The following is a 24,739-nucleotide window of genomic DNA, read 5'->3' as shown; positions in this document are numbered from 1 at the left end:
ATCTTGATTGAATCGGGGAGGAATGTCAAAGTGAGAATTATCCTGGAACATGGCAAACCAGGAGGTGGAGGCACAGATCTGCACAGAAGAATTAATTGATACAAATCACTGATGTAGCCCCTCCATCTTGCTATATGCCAAAGAGGACAGTATGGGAAAGGGAGTGGGGAAAATGTAACCTTAAAATTGAGAAACGTGACAACAGTAACTCAAAGTGATCAAAGTCAACGTCAACAGGGATGAGTCAGGTCAATAGCATGTAACCCCTGATATGATGTGATGAAAATGGGACTTTTCCTCTGTGGTCTTCCTCCCGTTAGCTCATGAGTAGTAGAAGTTTCATCATGAGAAAAAAAAAAAATCAAACAAATTCCACTACAGGGACCTTCTACAAAACAGTTGACCAATGTTTCCAAAACTGCCAAGATCATCAAAAACAAGGGAGTCAGAAATTATCACAGCCAAGAAGAGTCTGAGGAGATGAGACAACTAAATGCAGTGTAGTATCCAGGATGGCATTCTTGCATAAGAAAAGTCATCAGGTAACAGCAAAGGAAGTCTGAATAAATTATAGACTTTAGTTAACAATAATATACCAATAAAAATGTGCCCAGCATTTTACATGATGTACTCTGCAGGTATGCTCATCTTCTCCTGTGAGAACTCCAAAATTACAACTTGTTGCTGAGCAGTCATTGATAGGACAATGTTGGATCCTACCAAGGAAAGATACCCCATGTCCAAGGGCAAAAGAAAAGTCCCAGCAAAGTGGTCAGTTCAGTTCAGTTCAGTTCAGTCGCTCAGTCGTCTCCGACTCCTTGTGACCCCATGAATCACAGCATGCCAGGCCTCCCTGTCCATCACCAACTCCCGGAGTTCACGCAAACTCATGTCCATCAAGCAAGGTGGTAGGAGGGGCAAAATCACATTTAGAATCAAACCCTTTCCCCGCCGGAGATGCTCGGAGGGCTCAAACAAACCTTGTGTGCACCAGGCCCCTGAGACTCCACAGAGACTGAGCCAGAATTCTATTTGAGTGTCTCCTGTGGAGGTGTGGGTCAGCAGTGGCCTGCCACAAGGGCAGGGGCTCTGGCTGCAGTAGAACTGGGTATGGTATAAGCCCCCTTGGAGGAAGTCGCCGTTAACTCCATCATAGAGCCACCAGAACTTACACAGGACTGAGGAAATAGACTCTTGAAGGCACAAACAAAAGCTTGTGCACACCAGGACCCAGGAGAAAGGAGCAGTGACCCCATAAGAAACTGACCCAGGTTTGCTTATGAGTGTCAAGGAGTCTCCGGTAGAGGCGTGGCTGTGTGGTGGCCTGCTGCAGGGTCAGGGGCACTGAGCGCAGCAGTGCAGGCATGGCACCTTTAAAGGAGGTCGCCGTTATCTTCGTTCAGTTCAGTTCAGGCGCTCAGTCGTGTCCGACTCTTTGCGACCCCATGAACCACAGCACGCCAGGCCTCCCTGACCATCACCAACTCCCGGAGTTCACTCAGACTCATGTCCATCGAGTTGGTGATGCCATCCAGCCATCTCATTCTCTGTCGTCCCCTTCTCCTTCTGTCCCCAATCCCTCCCAGCATCAGGGTCTTTTCCAGTGAGTCAACTCGTCGCATGAGGTGGCCCAAGTATTGGAGTTTCAGCTTTAGCATCAGTCCTTCCAATGAACACCCAGGATCGATCTCCTTTAGAATGGACTGGTTGGATCTCCTTGCAGTCCAAGGGACTCTCAAGAGTCTTCTCCAGCATCCCAGTTCAAAAGCATCAATTCTTTGACCCTCAGCTTTCTTCACAGTCCAACTCTCACATCCATACATGACCACTGGAAAAACCATACCCTTGACTAGACGGACCTTTGTTGGCAAAGTAATATTTCTGCTTTCTAACATGCTATATGGGCTTCCCTGGTGGCTCAGAGGTTAAAGCATCTGCCTCCAATGCGGGAGACCCGGGTTCGATCCCTGGGTCGGGAAGATCCCCTGGAGAAGGAAACGGTAACCCACTCCAGTATTCTTGCCTGGAGAATCCCATGGACGGAGAAGCCTGGTAGGCTACAGTCCACAGGGTCGCAAAGAGTCGGACACGACTGAGTGACGGAACGGAATGGAACATGCTATATAGGATGGTCATAACTTTTCTTCCAAGGAGTAAGCGTCTTTTAATTTCATGGCTGCAATCACCATCTGCAGTGATTTTGGAGCCCACAAAAATAAAGTCTGACACTGTTTCCACTGTTTCCCCATCTACTTCCCATGAAGTGATGGGACCAGATGCCGTGACCTTAGTTTTCTGAATGTTGAGCTTCAAGCCAACTTTTTTACTCTCCTCTTTCACTTTCATCAACAGGCTCTTTAGTTCCTCTTCACTTTCTGCCATAAGGGTGGTGTCATCTGCATATCTGAGGTTATTTATATTTCTCCCAGCAATCTTAATTCCAGCTTGTGCTTCATCCAGCCCAGAGTTTCTCATGATGTACTCTGCATATAAGTTAAATAAGCAGGGTGACAATATACAGCTTTGACGTACTCCTCTTCCTATTTGGAACCAGTCTGTTGTTCCATGTCCAGTTCTAACTGTTATTTCCTGACCTGCATACAGGTTTCTCAAGAGGCAGGTCAGGTGGTCTGGTATGCCCATCTCTTTCAGAATTTTCCACAGTTTATTGTGATCCACACAGTCAAAGGCTTTGGCATAGTCAATGAAGCTATAGATGTTTTTCTGGAACTCTCTAGCTTTTTCCCATGATCCAGTGGATGTTGGCAATTTGATCTCTGGTTCCTCTGCATTTTCTAAAATCAGCTTGAACATCTGGAAGTTCACAGTTCACGTATTGCTGAAGCCTGGCTTGGAAAATTTTAAGCATTACTTTACTAGCGTGTGAGATGAGTGCAACTGTGCAGTAGTTTGAGCATTCTTTGGCATTCCCTTTCTTTGGGATTGGAATGAAGACTCACCTTTTCCAGTCCTGTGGCCACTGCTGAGTTTTCCAAATTTGCTGGCATATTGAGTGCAGCACTTTCACAGCATCATCTTTCAGGATTTGAAATAGCTCAACCTGAATTCCATCACCTCCACTAGCTTTGTTTGTAGTGATCCTTCTAAGGCCCACTTGACTTCACATCCCAGGATGTCTGGCTCTAGGTGAGTGGTCACACCATCACAATTATCTGGGTCGTGAAGATCTTTTTTGTACAGTTCTCCTGTGTATTCTTGCCACCTCTTAGTATCTTCTGCTTCTGTTAGGTCCATACCATTTCTGTCCTTTACTGAGCCCATCTTTGCATGAAATGTTCCCTTGGTATCTCTGATTTTCTTGAAGAGATCTCTAGTCTTTCCCATTCTGCTGTTTTCCTCTATTTCTTTGCATTGATTGCTGAGAAAGGCTTTCTTATCTCTCCTTGCTATTCTTTGGAACTCTGCATTCAGATGCTTATATCTTTCCTTTTCTCCTTTGCTTTTCACTTCTCTTTTCAAAACTATTTGTAAGGCCTCCTAAGATAACCATTTTGCTTTATTGCATTTCTTTTCCATGGGGATGGTCTTGATCCCTGCCTCCTGTACAATGTCATGAACATCTGTCCATAGTTCATCAGGCACTCTATCTATCAGATCTAGTCCCTTAAATGTTTTTCTCACTTCCACTGTATAATCATAAGAGATTTGATTTACGTCATACCTGAACGGTATAGTGGTTTCCCCTACTTTCTTCAATTTCAGTCTGAATTTGGCAATAAGGATTTCATGATCCAGGCCACAGTCAGCTCCCAGTCTTGTTTTGCTAACTGTATAGAGCTTCTCCATCTTTGGCTTCAAAAAATATAATCAATCTGATTTCGGTGTTGGCCGTCTGGTGATGTCCACGTGTAGAGTCTTCTCTTGTGCTGTTGGAAGAGGGTGTTTGTTATGACTAGTGCATTCTCTTGGCAAAACTCCATTAGTCTTTGCCTTGCTTCATTCCGTACTCCAAGGCCAAATTTGCCTGTTACTCCAGGTATTTCTTGATGTCCTACTTTTGCATTCCAGTCCCTATAATGAAAAGGACATCTTTTTTGGCTTTTTGTTCTACAAGGTTGTAGGTCTTCATAGAACCATTCAACTTCAGCTTCTTCAGCATTACTGGTCAGGGCACAGACTCATATTACTGTGATATTGAATGGTTTGCCTTGGAAATGAACAGAGATCATTCTGTCATTCTTGAGATTACATCCAAGTACTACATTTCGGACTCTTTTGTTGACCATGATGGCTACTCTATTTCTTCTAAGGGATTCCTGCCCACAGTAGTAGATATAATGGTCATCTGAGTTAAATTCAACCATTCCAGTTCATTTTAGTTTGCTGATTCCTAGAATGTTGACGTTCACTCTTGCCATCTCCTGTTTGACCACTTCCAATTTGCCTTGCTTCATGGACCTGACATTCCAGGTTCCTATGCAATATTGCTCTTTACAGCCTCAGACCTTGCTTCTATCACCAGTCACATCCACAACTGGGTATTGTTTTTGCTTTGGCTCCATCCCTTCATTCTTTCAGGAGTTATTTCTCCACTGATCTCCAGTAGCATTTTGGGCACCTACCGACCTGGGGAGTTTCTCTTTCAGTATCCTATCATTTTGCCTTTTCATACTGTTCATGGGGTTCTCAAAGCAAGAATACTGAAGTGGTTTGGCATTCCCTTCTCCAGTGGACCACATTCTGTCAGACCTCTCCACCATGACCCACCCATCTTGGGTCGACCCCACATGGCATGGCTTAGTTTCATTGAGTTAGACAAGGCTGTGGAAAAGCAATCACATAAAACTAATCAATCTGATCATGTGGACCACAGCCTTGTCTAACTCAAAGAAACTATGAGCCATGCCATGTAGGGCCACCCAAGACCTCTGAAGAGGGAAGGGTCCAGAGCCAAGGGTAAGCTGAAGGGCATTAGGAATGGAAGGAGTAGTGAAAGTGAAGGTCGCTCAGTCGTGTCCGACTCTTTGCAACCCCATGGACTGTATGGAATTCTCCAGGCCAGAATACTGGAGTGGGTAGCCTTTGCCTTCTCCAGAGGATCTTCCCAACCCAGAGATCGAACCCAGGTCTCCCACATCGCAGGTGGATTCTTTACCAGCTGAGCCACAAGGCAATCCCAAGAATACTAGAGTGGGTGGCCTATCCCTTCTCCAGGGACTCTTCCCAACCCAGGAACTGAACTGGGGTCTCCTGCATTGCAGGCAGATTCTTTACTGACTGAGCTATCACAGAACCCCAAAGTACTGATGCTGTGAGCAGGAGGAAGTGGTACTTTCCGTAAAACATGGAAAAATTTGGGTAGTTAAAGGTGGAGGCAGGCTATCTAGAAACTTTGAAAAATACTGATGATATAGAGTGTTAAAGGGAGTGCTCCATTTGACCGGAAGGATCCCTACCTTTCCTATGTTCTATGGGGCTGTCTTATGCTGAATTGAGCTGGGAGAAAACATTTTGGGGCACAAGGATGCAAAATGGAGCAGGAGTTGGAAGAGCAGAAGAAGGAGATATCATTCCACAAAAGTTTTCAACACACTCAGGACCTAGTTTTAAAATACTAATATTGTGGAGGAGATAATTACTAAGAGCATATTAATGGGAGGAAATGAATTCTAAACTCTCTCACAGGGATTTCTGAACTCAGATTACCTTTTTTTTTTTTCCTTACTGGTGAAGTTTGAGAGATAGTCAATCATCCCTGGAAGAGGAGAAACCATCATGACATATAGAGGTCAAGTATCACTCTAGAATTTTATAAGTTGAAGCTGTATATTGGATGAATTAATGAAATGATAGCAATTGTCAGAAGTCCTAAGTACAACTGCCCATTACAGAGGCTTTGCAATCAAACCTCAAAACTGATCTACTTTCTTCATTTATAAAACTCTGGTTCCAAAAGCTTGGTACTTTGAACTATCTTATTAAAGGCAGTAAAGAAACAATTTCATTAAAATGATGCTATTGTGTCTTTTTGCTAAGAGGAATAATTTTTGTTAAAAGAGAGCAATTACCACAGAAAACATGTGAATAATATGATCAAATTAGTGGTTTGCTTGTTTTTTCACCACACAGGTCCACCATAGTTATTCCAGTCAAGACTGCACCCCTCCTGACATCACTGCAATTGGATCTTTAAATGAATCTAAAAGTTCAATAGGCATTATCCACAAATGCAACTCTTTCATTTAACTTCTAGGCTTCGTAGGAACACTTACACATTACGGCAGACAGAGTAGGGGGCAGTGATTGTTATTCAGAGCTGAATGATGCTTCCAACAGTCTAGAACTTCAAACTGTTTTTATTCAAATCTGAAATGATTAGCTCTAAGCGGTTCTGACATCTATAGGGTGGTTATGAAAAGAAAGCAAAGTCAGTCATGACTAAAAGGCCAGTTTCTGTAGAAGTTTACCACTCAGTGCCCCGCTGCTGGCACCCCTGTTCCCCCCACCCACCCCGGAGGAGAGGAGAAAAGAGGAGGTCGGTAACACAGCGGCCACTGGGTGATCAAACCAGTCGGAGGCCTGCCGTCACTGAGCTGGTGTCCAGATAAACGTGGCATTGATACTAGCCATCTGTCCACAGGTCAGTGGGGACAGAAACTCAAAATCATTATCTCTAATGAATGAACATACAATGACAGTCTTGTGTGTGGCCAAGGATCATCGCATAGGACTGTGGCAAGGGAAATTAGGCACTGGGTTAAGTAGTGCTAATCTTGCAAGAGAGAAGAGCAGGGGTGTGTGTGTGTGTGTGTGTGTGTGTGTGTGTGTGTGTGTGTTTTCCTTGATACTCCCTGATATCTGAGATAAGCTCCCAAGCTAGTGTTTCCACTTGGCACCCCTGCCTTTTCTTTGTCCAGAAAAGCACTGATATTTTGCAGAGATGGTTTGGGATGAGAGGTTTCTCAATGACACACTTTTTCTCCTCCAGCACGCCTGTCCATCTTCTCACCTCATTTTGGGTCTTACTCTTGTGGGGCAGGAAGCTGTTTCACTTCCTCCTCTTTCTCTACACGGTGACACACATATTTTAAAATTTTGAGCCTGTGATGCTAGATATAGCATGATACAGCATGCCTCTAACTGAAATAGCAACTCCTTTTTCTGCATTCATGTCCATTGCTTTCCATGGTGAATCATAAATGACACACATATAAATCATATATAAAACGCACCACAGAAATTCCATTTCCACTAATCAGGTATTTACTGAGCACATACTCTAAACCAAGAATGGAAAGGAATCAGGAGATGAGGAAAATGTTTCCTGATCTTATGCACTTCACAGCTTAATGCAGAAGACCGATTCGAGTATAAGTAAGAAAATTAAGTTGGAGCCAATACAGAAATAAAAACACACTTGAGGAATCAGATAAAAGAAGTGGAAGGAGTAGGGGGATGCATTAGGCTGCTTATCTATGCAGAGAACTTGACCTGAAGATGATACCGTGGCCTTGATTTTTGATAACTTTGTTCCAAGGTAAGAATCATTGCCCTCTTTTGCGGATGGGAAAGTTAAACCACAAAAGGGTAAAGTGAGAAACACAAGGTCACATGGAAAAGAAGAGGTAGATCTGGGATCTGAACTCAGGTTTCTCTGACTTCAAAACCCAGGCTGGTGAGAAGAGAACTTCCGCAGAAGATGCCTTTGAGCTGGCAGAGTCAGCAAAGGCACATTTGTTCCAGAAGGAGGAGCCAGATGATTTGGGAGGTAAGGTCTGAAACATCTGAAGCTACAGCACACTCAATGGAGAATCAAGGCTGGGGGTGCTGGACACAGGCCCAGTGGCACGAAGCCAGGGGACTAGGTTCCACTCATGATAGATGCCTGGAATGCAACACTGAAGTTTCTGGACCCTATTCTGTGGGCCCTGGGGACCCACTGGAGTGAATCTGAGTCCAGGACTCAGGTCCTTTTTGCAAAGTGGGTTGCGTCCAGAGATACCTGGGCAGCAGATGGAGTAGACTCAGAAGGGCTTTTTTGCAGACAGGAATAAAGACCCTGAATGACAATGAAACTCTTGGTAGATGACCCCTGAGCTATGAACCTGAGAGCAAAGACCACCCGAGCTAGTCCCTTAGCAGTGGATGGGGCTGGAGAAGGCGCCATCCCTGGTGGCAGATGCTGCAGACACATAACTAAGATGGAGAAAACACTTAGGATTAGAAGGAAGGACTGTTAAGTGCATCACAAAATTCTTACATTTAGTGTTTCTTCTGGTCCAGACCCCTGGTCTAAAATTAGCCTTGGGGAGAAAACTGTGAGGAAGGCCAGTGGCCTTCAACACCTGGAGCACCAGAGTCACAGAGACTCATAGAGTCAGTTTTCATCAGTTTGTTGATTTCTACTAAGCCAATCTGAACATTTCAGAACAAATTGAATAAAATACTTTCCTATAGGCAATTAATGAATTGTATCACTAAATGCAGAATATTTTTTTTTAAATATGAAAACCAAAGGAGCATTATTCGAAGTTAAATATTCAGGGGACAAAAACAGGTACAATTACACAGTTGCCAAGGATCCTGTAAAACCACCCACAAAGTTAATGACAAATACTGTGCTGAGAGAGGGAGAGAGAAAGCATCAAACCTACTTTAGGGGCTAATACGGATGGACGATAGATAGTATCAGTAGCTTACAATAGGAAAGAGCAATTCTTATCGCCATAGAGAGGAAGGTAGTGAATGAGCTCTTAGCTTGCATACAGGATGCGACTGAAGTGACTTAGCAGCAGCAGCCCAGCAACAAGTGCCCTGTGATTTCTTATGTTTTTTGCTGAAAACTATGCTACAGGCAAATGATTTTTTTTTTTTTCTCCTCTTGGGTCTGTTCCTGTTGCTGTGATGTAAATATCAAGCTGGCAAAGGACTGACCCTGGCTGCCACAAGAAAGGGCATGAAAGTTTATACCTGTCCACCCTTCCTTGTTTGTCCACAGCTGGAGGTCAGTTATCTGCTGACCTGGATTCAGGATTTAAGGAAACAGTGAAAACTGGTCATTCTGCTTTTTCATATGTGATAAGAATCTGGTTGTGTAGGGAAGAGGTACTCATTCAAGCTTTGAATATATGATTTGATTAAAATGGTTCTTCAAAATACAGATAGTACAATTAAGACCATTTCCATTATTTCAAATAGCTCACTCAATTGAATTATATCTTGAAAATATTTTACAATCCTTAATCTGTAACTTCAGGGACAGAATATCATGTGTGCGTGTGTGTATGTGTGTATGTGCTTATATTGAGAATAAGATGCCAAGATTTCTCATAAAGCTGAATTTTGGTGTAGCTTTGGATGATTTCCTAATGATTTTCGTTATTTGTCTGAAAAAAGACATCAATGCTTTGATATTTTAAAACTATATCTTAAACAACAAGGACTTGACGTATAGCCCAGGGAACTAGTCTCATTATCTTGGAATAACCTATAAGGAAAAAAAAATCTGAAAAAATAGATTATATAGGTATGTATAACCAAATCAATTTGCTGTACACCCGAAACTAACACAGCATTGTAAATCAACTATACTTCAACAGAGTAAAAAAAGTATATCTTAACATAATTCAGTGGAATGAATACCTTTCAAAGCCAAATACTATCAAAGAGTTGTTGAGAAATCTTTCTGCAAGTTTCAACACTGAGCCTACCAGAAACATCGATCTAACTGGTATGAAAAGGAACCAGGTACAAAATTACTGTTTATCATTGTTTCTTGTTCTACCTTGAGACCAGTTGCCAGGGAAACACCTGTTAGAGAAGGCTGTTCTGTAGCCTCCACGCTCCGCTGAGTGCTTGGTATACAATAGTCACTCAGAAACACATCATTAAATACACAAGTGAATGGACCAGCCAGAGGATCAGCTCTAATATTCTGTGATAACAGGATCACAAAATAAAATACTCTGCATCTTTATTTCTAGTGGCCAGGTCCTACTTAAAAACTCTCTGCTGCCCTCCCTTCTCTCTGACTTCCTAGGCTCACTTCCAAAACAAGATTATCCAGTATCTTTCAGGTACCTAAGAGGGACAAGCAAAGAATTCCTCGCCCATCCCCCCACTGGAGAACCTTTCTGCTAGTTGGTGGCTTCTGAGGAGCACTCCCTACATCTCTCAGAACTAGCATTTATTCCATGCCTAACAAATGACAGGCTCACAATAGATATTCCTTTGTTTGTTCTTGCTATTGCAAGCTAAGGAGGTGGAGTCTTTGAATTTTTATCCCTAGATCTAATCTCTGTTGAGTTTTGGGGATAGAAAGGTCAATCTTATTCTTGAGGAATTGGTGAACGGATACTTGAAATTATTGAACTCTTCTCAAAATAGTCACAATCTGCTTTGTAACCTACTCTAGAATTCAGCAAATCAGCACCAGTCTCTTCCATCTATAGCTCACGGAATTCTTGATTTGAAATGAAATGAAAAATAGACCATTTCCCAGTATTTAACTACACCTACAGTGCTTGGAAATTTTGGATAGATTACAACATGAGCTCCAGAATAAATTCTCTAGCATCTTTTAAACCTCTAGTAAAGAAGGAACTTGGTCTTAGATTCTTTAAATCATTAGCAGTGTTTGTGAGTGTTTATCTCAGGGCTCTCCCTGGGAACCTGACCTAGAATAAGGCATGGGCCTTGTTAGTCTGGAGATGCCAGGGGTCTGAGGGAGAAGCCCATTGACCAGACAAGGTGTTCACTGGAGGAGCACTATGAAATGTGCTAGTCTCGAGTGAAAGGAGAATCTATCTTAGTGATAACATTTGCTAGGGAAACCCTCATTGTCTCATCTGGAATTCTAATTAGACTTCAGTTCTGTTCCCTCGCATTCAACTTTGATAGGTCCACACAACTTTAGAAAGCACAGACTGATCATTTTAATCCTTATTTAAAGTGTTTTGATGGCTTGTTGTACATGCAGGCTAAGTTGCTTCTTTAGTATATGACTTTTTGCGACCTTATGGTCCATGGCCCACTAGGCTCCTCTGTCCATGGGATTCTCCAGGCAAGAATTCTGAACTGGGTTGCCACACTCTCCTCCAGGGGATCTTCCCAATCCAGGGATCAAACCGGCATCTCTTATGTCTCCTGCATTGGCAGGTGGGTTCTTTATTATTAGCACCACCTGGGAAGGCCCTCACCTGGCATAAAACATCCTCTGTGATTGGACAGCGGCTTTCCTCTCCAGAGTCCCAGCCTCATGCTTCATGTTCTCTATGCAGAACCATGCACGCCTCTGTGTGCTTGCTTCTATGACTGCCTTGGTCCTTGCTGGCAGTTATCTGGCTGTTTTATTTCAAAACTGAATAGGCGGGTCTTTCCACCAGGGGGAGTGGTCTTCTTTGCCTCACCCATCCCAGTGAGATGTCTTCCTCTGGGTTCCCCAGGGCACCTGTGCTCACCTGGACAGCAGAGCCAGACATTCCCAAGAACTAGATCTGAGACCACCACAAGCTCCCAGATCTGTAACTATCATTACAGCATATCAGTTCCCCCTCAAAATGCAGTGAAGTGATGCTGCAGTTGTTACCACATGCTTGATGACATGTGGGGCTGTACCACTTAGTGACACATGATGCTTGGAGCTGATCTGGTCCCTAGCTGGCCTGGTGATACATCTTCTCACCATTCTCATATTCAGGATTCAGACCGAGCCCTGGAGTAGGTTCTCTGAGCTGCTGTAGCAAGTTAATACAAACTCTGTGGCTTAACATGACAGAAACGTATTAACTTTAGGTTTTGGCAGTCAGAAGTCTGAAATGAGTCTCACCGGACTAAAATCAAGGTATTGGCAGGTCCATGTTCCTTGCGTAGGCTCCAGGAGAAAAATCTATTTTCTTGTCTTTTCCAGCTTCTAGAAGCTTCCTCCATGATGTGGTTCATGGCCCTACATCACCCTGACTCCTGTTCTACCATCACATCTCCTTTTCTGACTTTGACCATCTTCCCTTCCTCTTTCACTTGTAAGGACCCTTGTGATAACACTGAGCCAACTCAGATAATTCAGAATAATCTCTCCATCGGAAGATCTTTAGCTTAAACACATATGCAAAGTCCCTTTGGCAGTGTAAGTTAACATATTCACAGGATTTGGTATTAGTAGGTGTAAGTCTTTAGAGAGCCTTTATTCTTCCTAGCACAGGTCCCAGAAGTTACAAGAAAGAATGTATCATGAAGCTTTGGATTTTCTTACAGTAATTTTAAAACTTAGGAAGGGTCACCTCTTGCCTGTTTGTCCTTCTCAATTATGAGCTCCCTGAGGCAAGGCCCATTCCTGGCACATGGTTGTCTGCTCCATGAACTGAGGTGCTGGCTTTTACTGCAACAAAGAGCAGGGAAACCCTGCAAAAGTTGGGCTAAGAAATGACCTGTATGATTTTTTTTCCAAACACATGACACTATTAAAGATACTTTAATTTCTCATACCATATTCATCACTCTCTCCTTCATCCTGATTAGACCAGAATCTCTATTCCAGTTGCTCAAGAGGACCATGTTTCAAGCCTTCAGCTTTGTTCCTGAACAGAGCAAGAGATCCACATGGTCATTAAAAATAACAGCCTCAGTGAAGAACTTGAAACCACTCTGAAATGCCTGCCACCTGTATTTGTCTTAGACTTGGAATGAAGACCGCCTCACTGTGGCTTGGTCAGAACCAGCCCATCTCTCCTCAGTGCCTGCATCCCCAGGGCCCTTTACCTGCAGTGTCAACTTGAAAAATACACGCAACCTAAAAGTTGAGAGTTAGCCTTCATTCACTTGGCATGATAGGACTCGAGCCTGGGAGACAGTGTCTCAGGTGACCCCAAGAAAGCTGACTTGGGGGAGGCAGAGGAGAGGCCAGGCTATAATACAAGTTTGCAGCAAGGGGCAAGTAATCTGAATATGAAAACATTACTGTTGATTAAGAGAAAACTAAATCTGTCACATGAAGAGATGTAGCCATTTTCTATGTATGGGAGAATGCAAGTGTCTGGACTTTTAAAATCATTTCTTTCACATGCATCTAGCAATGTCGGGCCAATCATGCTTTCTTTATTGTTCACGTTTACTAACTGTAAGAGCTGGCAAATGTGGTGGATGGCCGCCTCTCACATCAGCTCCTTTTCACTTTCCCGGGAGGAAGTAGCTGTTGGCTTCCAAATAGCTGGCTTTGCTTCACCTGGGCTCAGAAATTTGCATTTGGAAAAGACTTGCTTACCGGTAGAGCAGAGAGCAGAAAATATTTCATTTCACAAGGGAAACGGGGCCACACATCCTGGCTAGGCTCGCTGTTGGGTGTCAAAAGGGCCACCTGGTTTGAGGAGATGCTCAGCAAGTCTGCCACCGTGCTCTTGAACTCAGTTTAGTTAGCCCCTCATCTCCCACAGACTCCTGCGGCCCCAGGGAGGATGTGCACTGTGCTAGGCCTGCCTTCTCTCCACAGTCCTGGACCCTTTCTCATTTAGGCCAGTGAACCCAGGCATCACCTCCTTTGTGTCTGCTTTGTAAGCATTATCCCCTTTGCTGCTTTATTTCTCAGCATCTCTCCTCCATGGTCCGGGGGGCGGGGGGTGGTCCTTCCCTGGTAGGTCAGCTGGTAAAGAATCCTCCTGCAATGTAGGAGACCCCGGTTCAATTCCTGGGTCAGGAAGATCCCCTGGAGAAGGGATAGGCCACCCAATCCAGTATTCTTGGGCTTTCCTAGTGCTCAGACAGTAAAGAATCCACCTGCAATGTGGGAGACCTGGGTTCGATCCCTGGGTTGGGAAGATCCCCTGGAGGAGGGAATGGCAACCCACACCAGTATTCTTGCCTGGGGAATCCCCATGGATAGAGGAGCCTAGCAGGCAACATTCCATGCGGTCACAAAGAGTCGGACACAGCTAAGCATACACACACACTCCTCCATAGGAGCCAGAACAGGGCACACAAATGCCAGAACATGATCTGACCTGCCTAGAGACTCGACGGATCATCACCATCTGGGGACTCACAATTGCATCTCAGACACTTATTTGCCTAAACTGCAAAACGGAGACAATAAGGCCTTGAAAGGGGGCACAGGATAAATAAAATAGCAGAAATAAACCACCTCGCATATCACTTAAGACATAGCAGGTGGTTGATAAATGGTAGATTTTATTATTATCACTGTCACTGATATCATTGCTATCAGCATCATTTTATTCCATTGTGTCTTTGGAAGATAGAAGTCTGTAGCTTCAGGAATTAACTATAAGGCCGGTCCCTCCACCATCTCCTCCCAGGCAGCATTCTGGCAACAGCTGCCACTTTCTTCACTTATTACTCGTCAGAGCTAATCTCTGGAAGAGTGGGATTAGCTGCGCCTGTGCCCTCTCACCGCTGGGCCATATGCTCTTGAACGACAGCTGTTTGATCGCTTCTGCTGGGAGAACACAGTCTTTTCAACCCAAATTTGATAAACATACATTTCTTCTGTCTGTCCTACTTTGGGCCATCTGTCAGCGTGGCATGGTGCCTTCACTGGACTGGCAAGATGCTGAAATCAGACCACCAAGGAAGGTTCAAGGACAATGCCATCATCAGAGAGGGTTGGGTTTGGGGGCAGGGTCCTCAGAATCCGAGATAGCCAGGGCTCAGGCTGCCCAACCCTCCCCTGCAGGTACAAGAACCTTGTTCTTAAAAGAGGAACCTGGCCTCCTCAGCTAGGTCAGTCCCCAGATGGAGCCCTCTTGAACAGAAGAGATTATCACCAAGTGTCATAAAGCGGTGTTTTTTGGTCAGGTGCGAACTTCCGAATTGCCTGGAGATTCCGTTCAAATGCAGATTCCGAATCAGTGGGTCTGGGCTGGGGCTTGAGTTTCAGCATCCAGAATAAGCTCCTAGGTGATGCTGAAGCTGCTGCTCTGAGGACCACAGGGGCAACGTTACAAAGTACACCTGATTCAGAGTCAACAGTCCTGAGTCCTCTAGATAGTGTCCTGCCAAGAGGACGCTTTGTGAATGAGACTCCATAATGAGGGAGATAACCAGGAGACCAAGAGGCCAAGCTCACAAAGAGCCTCCTGATTGAGACTGCCTAGACTCCTCAAATTGTCCCTACTGTGGGATAGAAACACTGCTAAATCAACCAGCTATATTCTCTTTGTGGAGAAGGCAATGGCAGCCCACTCCAGTACTCTCTCCTGGAGAATCCCATGGGCGGAGGAGCCTGCTGGGCTGCAGTCCATGGGGTCGCTGAGGGTCGGAGACGACTGAGTGACTTCACTTTCACTTTTTCATATTCTGTTTGATAGCATCAAATACCAGCTCAGAAGAGGCATATAAACTACAGGAAGTTAGTAGAATGATAAGATGCAACAATACCCCTATCTGCTCAATGCCTGCAGATATAAAGGGGTGATTGGGGGGTGGGGGTCATGCTGGATTGTGACAACAGGAGCTGGAGAGACCAAACACTACAAAGCGGAGGACTCAGAACCCTGAAGACAGAATTTACACGCCCGCCCATCTAGCCCCAGGGTCTGGAGGAGTCCAGCAGGAGGCTACCCGGAAGTGATTCCTTTCAGGCCTTTGGAAAGTGTATGCACTTGCCTGGAAGCAGCATAATGGGAGCAATTTCCCCAATCGACCTTGGCAGCCCAGAATTCCGGCAGAGAAGTCAGACGGTGACATCAATCCACATAAATTGCTTTTGAAGATGGAATGCCCAAGATCTCATAATTCTTCTCTAATTGTTAAGGAACTAATTAAACCTGTAGCATCTCTGTTAACTGAGTTTTACGATGTTAATTTCACTACTGGACAAGCTAAGTCAGGCATCTATGGACTCCACCGTGGGCTTCTGGCTCCTGACAAAAGGCGTTAATGATATTTTCAATGAGCACCGCAGAATCCCAAATGATTTACCAACAGTCTCTTGCCAGTTCCCACAGGGCCAGGACCTGGCAGCTGGGCATCACCTTCCTGGCCTGGTTCAGGGCAGCCCTTCCCATGGAGCACAGAAGCACACACATGTGCCTGGGCAGGTACACACGCGTGCCTCATGGTGCAAAACAAACACAGACCACCAGCCTGGAAGGAGATAACCTGCTATTTGGAATCCTGTTTAGATGTCTCTTTAAATTGTTGATGATTCCTTTATTTTAATTGAGATCTGAGGCTTCATTATGGCCATTAGTGACTCGGCTCCTGATCATATCCATCCCGTTGGGCATGTCTGCCTGCCCTGTGTTTCCCCAGAAGGGTGGCGGCCCAGGCACCCACTTATCCACACCAAGGATGCTTTGTTCAGCATCATACAACCCCCAGCCCCGAAAGCAGAGAGTCTATTTGGAGGGAGTGAATTAAGGTTCCCACTCTCCCCTGCTCCCTGCCCCACACCTGTGCACAAAGGCTCTGTGATGACACTCTCTAAACTCATAAGCACCGTAAGAAAGTTACCTGGCTTACAGGGAAGAGCAGGGTCAGAAAAAACTCCTATCACTTAACTCCTAGGATCCTAGAATAACGGATGGGATGGAGCTTGGGACCCTGGAAAATCTTCACTGCCTACTCTCTCCTTACAGAAGAAACTGTACTCAGCAGACAGGAAGTGCTTGCTTAAGAACCCATAAAGCAGTTAGTTCCTGGTGACTCTGGAATCCGGTCGCCTCCCTGCCAGTCCAGAATTTGTTCAGCAAATATCCCCAAATAAATACTAAGTGCAAGTGCACTTCCAGGAATTTAAAGCAACCCCTAGTCTGGCGGGTTTAGGGGCAGTTGGATTTCTCACAGCTAGAAATGAGCCCAAACCCTTTCCTCACTGAGAGAGATTCAGAGGTCCTGGGTGTGACCCCCCCACCGATGGGGGTGAGATGAGTGAAGGTGGCTTCTGAAATCCACTCAGCAGGGGACTGGCCTCAGAGAGACAAAGGCCATGTAGAGAAACCTTCTGTATTTCCCTCAGGGAGAAAAAAAAAAACACCCTAAACACATACTCCTTCTCATGTCCTCTTTTTTTTTTTTGCTTCTTTCAACCCAAATAAAGCCCCCCAGAGTAGCTAAAACTCTTAGAGCCCCTGAAACTTGACCACCTGTTTGTTTTTCTGAAGCCTGCTTCTTTTCCTCAAAAAAAAAAAAAAAAAACAATTACAAAAAGAAGGAGAGGAAAGAGGAAAGTGTGGCCTGGACCTCATCTGTTCACGCCCGTGCTTTCTGAAGGTCCCTCAGGAATTAGGTACTTTCAGAGGCTGCCACCCATGGCCCTCCGGTCTCTGAGCCACAGTGGCCAGTCCCCAGCCTCCCGATGTGATCTCAGCTCTGGGAAAAGGACCAGCACCATTCTGAGGCAAGGAGGCTGAGTCCAGCCACATACACCCCTGACTCTGCCTGCAGCTTTGCAGAGCGATGCCCACACCCAGGGGGACTTGGACAAGTCATCAGCTGTTTAGTCTAGTTTCGGGAGGAGAGAGGAACGAAGCCAAGAATCCACATTGGCCAAAGGGGAAGGAGAAAAAAAAAAATGGAGTAAACACATTGCCAGAAGGTGGCGCTGCACCTTAAGACAGGCCAGCCAGAAGGGATGATGCCTCTGGAAATGGTCGGATTTCAGAGGTGGAGGGTGTCCAGAGATGAAATGCAATGAAACGAAATAAAGAGCTGGAAAGACCCTGAAAGATCATTCTGGAATAATCCCATGTCACGGATGGGGAAACTGAGGCCCTCTGAGATGGCCCAGTTGTACACACCAGGAGGTGGAAATCACAAGTCTATCACTCTGTGCTGCCTGCTCTTTGGCAAATGTGAGATCAGAGAATAAAACACAAGGATTGGCTGGCCATAAGGGAGCCAGGCTTTTGGAACTGAGGCTCTGACAAGGGGAAAGGACCCCACAGTCCCTTCCTGGGGAACGACCATGGCACCCTCCCAGAACAGACGACAGGGGGTCAGCGGGGGTGGAGGGGGGAGCTTGTCTCAGTGGCCCTCACAGCATCCCTGTTTGAGTCTTGGCAGGATCACAAAAGAAATGGGCTCCACCACTCACTAGCTGTGCACTGTGGATGTCTCACTCAACCTCTCTGAGCCTTAATAGCTTCATTAACAAGAAGGCATAAAAATATCTCCCACTCAAGCATTTGCTCTATGACGCAGGGAGCTCAAACCCAGTGCTCTGTGACAATCTAGAGGCGTGGGATGGAGTGGGAGGTGGGAGGGAGGTTCAAGAGGGAGGGGACATATATATACTTATGGCTGATTCATGTTGTTGTACAGCAGAAACCAATACAACGTGTTAAAGCAATTATCCTCCAATTAAAAATAAATTTAGAAAAATCGTCCATTCAAAATCCCATCTGAGAATTAAAGGTTGTAATGTCAAGTAACCAGTGCAGCACCTAGTCCAAAGTATGGACTGTGCTCTCATGACAGAAATCTTTCTTCTCTTTGTGATGGCACCTCTAGCAGTCTTCTGTAGGTATCCAAAACTTGGATCGGAAACGCCCAACCGAAGTGCACTGTGATGGAAGACCTTGCTCTTATGATGGGCTCGTCCCCAAGGGCCCCAGACAAGAAAGGGTGGGGTCACAGGACGGACGGCAGAAAGAGAAGGGGAAGGGGCAGAGACACGGGCATGGTTGTCAAGCCTCCCTGTCTCTGTTCAAAGGCCATTTGTAGAGAAATGATTCCCTGTCCACAGATACCTGCATGCACACACGAGTCCGGAGTTGCAAAGGAGGACATGGTGTGGTGGCCCGAGGGCAGGGTCAGCACAGCCAGGCTTTCACAGCAGCTCCAATCCAGCAGGGAGCCACGTTGCCACCGCCTTCCCACCGGAGGACTGCCTGGCTCTTTTCAATCCCTGACTCACATTCAGGGCCCCCAGGAGCCAGGCTGCATTATCCACGTCCTCTTCACAGACAAAAGGCCCAGGCCTTGAAAGGGCTTCCTTGGGACCACACAGCAAGGCGTAGGTGAAGCCCACCGCCAGGGGACGGCGCCCAGGCCCTGCCCGGCTTCCCCTCCTGGTTCCAGAAAGGCTCCCCCCGCAGCATCTGAGCCTCAGTTCCCTGTGGAGAAGTGAGAGGGTGGGAGGGGGACCCCGCTGAGGTCACTCCCAGCCCTAAGATCCTCTGACCTGGGGTCCCCAGTCCCACCAGCCTCTCGCCTCTCCCAAGGAAAGACGCCCTCCACATCACCAAAGGGCCTGTCTAATCTAGATCATACGTTTTCAGAGCAGCAGGGCTTTCCAGGCCCCCCTTTAGGAACACCAGGTGAGGGAGAGACAAGGTCACCTACACGACGGGGAGGAAACTGCCTCCTTTCCCTCCCCACCCGCATCCATGGACTCCTTGCTTCTCTCACAGCACCGTGAGTGGACCCGAGCTCCATGCCCGCTGTGATAATCAGCCGATAAACAGCAGCCGGCTCATGACACTCCCAGCCCTGCCCCAGTTATGTCGTCAGAGAAACACGGGTTCCCTGGGGATGGGCCTGTGTGCACTGTGGATCTGTACTCCTGAGTGTTCCACAGGGTGGTGGTGAGGTGGACAAATCCGGATTTGAGTCCGGTTTTACCAACTGTGTGCTGTGTCAACACAGGCAGGCGATTCCACCCCCGGAACTTTGGTTTCCTCCGTAGCAAACTGACGGTGAAGATACACACATCAACTGCTGTCTTGTAGACACACGACCGGTGCGAAGTGCTTGTAGTGACTGGTTGGTGGTGAGCGCTTCTTAGGCGCTAATGAAGATTAGCGGTGGTTCTGACGCGCGCTCCCTTGACATGTATGGCGCGCCTACTGTGTGCAGGCGCTGTGGAGATTCTTCAGCCTGAGGGGTGGAGCTGTGGCCCCCATAGGCTGGGAGGCTGAGGAGGAGGGGAGGCTGGCCACTAGAAGCTAAGCAAAGGTAGCCCGCAGTCTCTCCTCCCTTGTCAGCGTCGAGAATGTTCCTCAGACCTGCAGTCTCCACCGGCGGGGAAGCTTTGTGAAGTCTCTGTAGTTTGTCCCTGGGATTCTCCAAACTCTCCTCCCTATGCCCACCGTCTTTTCTGTTCCTGGAGAAACAGACTCCTCCTGAAGCCACTTGAGACCCATCCTGGTTCTATGTTCTGGGAGAATCCTCCTCTTGATCTATGCTTCCAAACGTCTTTGACAGGATTTCTGAGGCATGACAATAGTATGGCAGACTTTGGAGGAGGAATAGAGATGATCCCTGCTCTTGTAAAGCCCTCACCCCTCTCTATGTTCATTCTCTCACAATGTATCTATTGAGCATTTACTAGGTGCTGGGCATGTGATCAAGATGGCTGACGTGGCTTTCCCCTCAGAGCTTACAGTCAACCGGGAGACAGCAAGTAAGCAAGGCAAGACGGTTGCAACAAGGAGAGAGTGCCAAGCTTCATGGGAAAGCAGATGAGATGACAGATAATGACAACTAAGGGAGAGAAAGGTTAAAGAGAGAAGCTAGGAGGCCGCTTAACACACAGGAAGAGGCCAGCTCTTCTGGGGTGGGCTCGGGAAAGGTTCACAGATAAGCGGGACAACAGAACATCGATGTGGAAACCACACGTTCTAGAGTCATGCATCTGGCTTCAAAATCCAGCTCTGACATGGTTAACTTGGAAAAGAACTCATTTTTTTTAAGCCTCTGTTTTCCCATCTGCTAAAATGGGCACAGGGCATCATAGGTGGCTCAGTGGTAAAGAATCTGCAGGTTTGATCCCTGGTCCTGGAAGATACCCTGGAGAAGGAAATGACAACACACTCCAGTATTCTTCCCTGGAAATCTCCATGGACAGAGGAGCTGGCTGGCTACAGTCCATGGGGTTGCACAGTCCGACGTGACTCAGCAACTGAACAGCAACTAAATGGACACAATATCAGTCCTTGATGTAGAATGTTGATCCAGGGACTAAATGAGATGGTTCATGGGAAATGGATCAGTCTGTGCCTGCTGGTATAGAAAACCACTCAATGTGGTCATCTTTATCACAATTATTGAGTAAGATGCAAGCTGACATAAAGCATTGCCAGCAAGTGATTATGCAGAAAGGCATCCCCAACTCTGAGTGGGACCTCTGGTCTCGGGCAAGTCATTTCTTTCCCCCGATCCTCATTTTCCCATCTATGAAATAGTGGGATTTTTACTGATACTTGAGGTCTCTTTCTGCAATCAAATGCTGTAACTGGGATGAGCACGGGCCCTTTGAAATCCATGACCACACAAAATGATCCCTCTTACATGGCTGCTCACTTCCTACATTCATGCAGACTGTAGCCAAACCATATTCTTAGTAACAGCAAAGTTGTTTGTGTCAGAGATCTGAAACCATGTCAGGAGGGTGCCGGATTCCACATACACCAGTACCCCATGTGGGTGTGCTACCGGAACACTCCTGTCTGTGTTCGGTCTCAGGCTGAATCTTCACAACCAGTTCATTCCACACTAAACACACAGGTGCCCAACATAAGTGATGACAGAGCCATCATAACATGCATTCAGATCCAGGAGGCATGTGGTTTCAATATGCCCCGTTGTGCTCATGACATTGTGGTTGATACTTTATTGTCTGCCTTTCAACAGAATCCTTTCTCTCAAAGTCTGGCCAAGTGGCCAAAACCATACAAATTCAACTACATGTTGAATGTTTGTCCTCTGGCTTCTTTCTGGCTCCAGGAAAAAGGCTCTTACCTTGTTTTCTGTCTTGTGAAGTAGCATTAACACCCACCTAAGACAGAAGCTGGGAGCCATCCTAGACTTCTTGTCCTCATGTCCAATGATTAATTGGTGACCACGCACTATAAATTCTACCTCCTTGACATTTTTCAGATGAGTCCAATGTTCTTTAGCCCCATTGCCACATCCTGGCTCATTCACTTACCAGGCCCCTGCTCAGAATTTTGCAATCAACTTGGTTTACTGTCCTCCACTGGCTTTAACGTCTCTCCTGTTTCAGGCTAGCCTGTTCTAAAAACACAGCTATGAATATGTTTTTCTACAGCCTGACACTTTTCAATTGGTTCTCCATTCCCATACCAATGGTTCTCAAACTTGACCATGCATCTGAGTCATCTGGAAGAGTTTCAAAACACACACTGATGAGCCTGTGCCTAGTTTCTGATACAATAGATCTAGGATCCAACCAGTCCATCCTAAAGGAAATCAGCCCGGAATATTCATTGGAAGGACTGATGCTGAAGCTTAAACTCTAATACTTTGGCCACCTGATGTGAATAACTGACTCATTTGAAAAGACCCTGATGCTGGGAAAGATTGGAGGTGGGAGGAGAAGGGGTGACAGATGATAAGATGGTCGGATGGCATCACCAACTCAATGGACATGAGTTTGAGTAAACTCCGGGAGTTGGTGATGGACAAGGAGGCCTGGCATGCTGCAGTCCATGGTGCTGCAAAGAGCTGGACACGACTGAGTGACTGGACTGAACTGAACTGAGGTCTAGGATGGAGTCTGGGAACTTGCATTGGTAGCAATTTCCAGGTAATTCTGATGCTGTTATTCTAGGAACCACATTTTCAGTACCACTGGGGCTTCTGAGGTGGTGCAGTGGTAAAGAATCCACCTGCCAAGGCAGGAGATGTAGGAGATGTGGCTTCAGTCCCTGAGTCGGGCAGATCCCCTGGAGGAGGGGACCACTCCAGTTTTCTTGCCTGGAAAATTGCATGGCTAGAGGAGTCTGGTAGGCTACAGTCCATGGGGTTGCAAAGAGTCAGACATGACCGAGCTGCTGAGCACACACACGTAGACAACCTCCACTCTAAGGTACAAACCCTTCACCCGGGCTCTCAAGAGTCTCCACAGTCTACTCTGTACGGTCCTTTCAAATTATTTCAAGTGATTCCATGCACACACATAGCCCTTATATTTGGGAACACCAAGGCCAAATATCCTCATCAGACAGAGACCCTCTACTTTGAGCAGACAATCCAGGCTGTAGGTCGGAAGCTCACACCCTTACAAAGCAAGTGGTAGAAATGAGGCAGAATTCAATGGAGAACCGAAGGCTCAGCCACCCGGCAGGTGCTGACAAGCATTGACACCCAAGCTTTGTAGCTGTGCTTTGGCGTTGATGCATCCCAAATGCTGTCTTCTCCTGATGCCTTTAAGCCATGTGGCAAAATAAACAGTGCAGCCAAATCATCATTTAAGCCAAACATAAACAAGATCTAAAACAGAATAGGATGGACATGAGCCAAATGGAAAGGTAGTTTAAGGTTATGAAATCTGGCTTGGAAATCACATGTTGTCTGAACTTGTAAACATCAAAGAGCCAGACTGGAAAACTATAATAATGCAATAATAATTAATAATAATAAAATCATGCCTTCCCCACTGTTACCCCAGGATATAAAATCATAAAAAGAAATTAAGATGTGATAGGGTCTATTAAGTCATTGACTCTGTCTCTCGAGAGGAGAGACAAGCACCATTTACAGATTTGGAAAAACCTTGTCTTCCAAGGAGGACTCGTAAGGGCCTCAAGAGTAAAGGGAGCTTCTCAAGAGGCAAGATTGGGAAAATCCTGCTTACAAGCCATACAGCAGCCTCCATGTCTCCCACCTTTGGAGTTCTGGGTTGCTGATGATGGCAATAGGCCTGTTCCACTTCCTTGGAAGGAAAAGGGAAGCCCTAGCCCCCCACCTAGAAAAGGAAATGGCAGCATACTCCAGTATCCTTGCCTGGAAAATCCCAGGGACACAGGAGCCTGGTGGGCTACTGTCCATGGAGTTTCAGAGAGTCAGACACGGCTTAGTGACTATATGATGACAAATTCCCACCCCCTCTCCTATCAGCCTCTCTCACTGGGTCATCTCCAGCTGCCACACCCAGGAGGCTCATTTGACAAGGCAGTGGCTGTGACCTTGAGTCCCACACAAGGAGTGTGACTGGGGCAGCCCTCCCCACCCTCCCCGACCCAGACACGGAGTTACTCACCTCTAATAGCACCAGAGAACTAGCTAGAATTTGCTTTCAATATTTGGTGGATGTGCATACATTTACCTGTTTCAGAACTCAAGATCAAGACAATTTGACAATTCAGAGTTTTAAGCATGTAACAAAGTATTCTCATGTAATGTGATGATAGTACTCAAATCATTCTTTTCAGATGAATTCCATAGCCACCCCCTCCCTGAAATGGAGTAAACATTATCTTCTGAATTGTTTCCTCCTCACACCCAAAACAACAGCAACAACAAAGGTCCCCACTGAGCAGATGGAATCACTTGATAGACCTTTGAAACAAAACTGTTTGATGGAATTTATTTGGGATAAATATTTATCTTTTCCACTGTCATAACATATTTTCTCATATGGTCCCATCTATCATAAAGTGAACCCACTTGACTGAATTGGTGCTTTGCTGATCTGTGAGAGGTATTTCTGCCATGTTGTAGCTTTGAGTAGGTTCTGAGCAAAGGTATTTATAGTATTTCAAATTCTCTAGGAACATCATAATCTCTGTTTAGAGAGGTGCCATTCAATATGGTAGTGACTATCTGAGGGTGTGCTCAGTGGCCTCAGTCATGTCCAACTCTTTGAGACCCCATGGACTGTGGCCTGCCAGGCTCCTCTGTCCATGGGATTCTCCAGGCAAGAATACTGAAGAGGGTTGCAATGCCCTCCTCCAGGGCATCTTCCTCACCCAGGGATCAAACCTATGTCTCCTGCGTTTTCTATATCCGCAGGTGGATTCTTAACCACTGAGTCACTGGGGAAGCCCATGGTAGTGAGTAGCCACACGTAACAATTTAAGCT

This window comes from Moschus berezovskii, chromosome 11 (assembly GCF_049115385.1).
Source record: "Moschus berezovskii isolate FMDL1 chromosome 11, NW_MosBer_1.0, whole genome shotgun sequence".
Classification (NCBI taxonomy): Eukaryota; Metazoa; Chordata; class Mammalia; order Artiodactyla; family Moschidae; genus Moschus; species Moschus berezovskii.
This window is presented reverse-complemented; position numbering follows the sequence as displayed.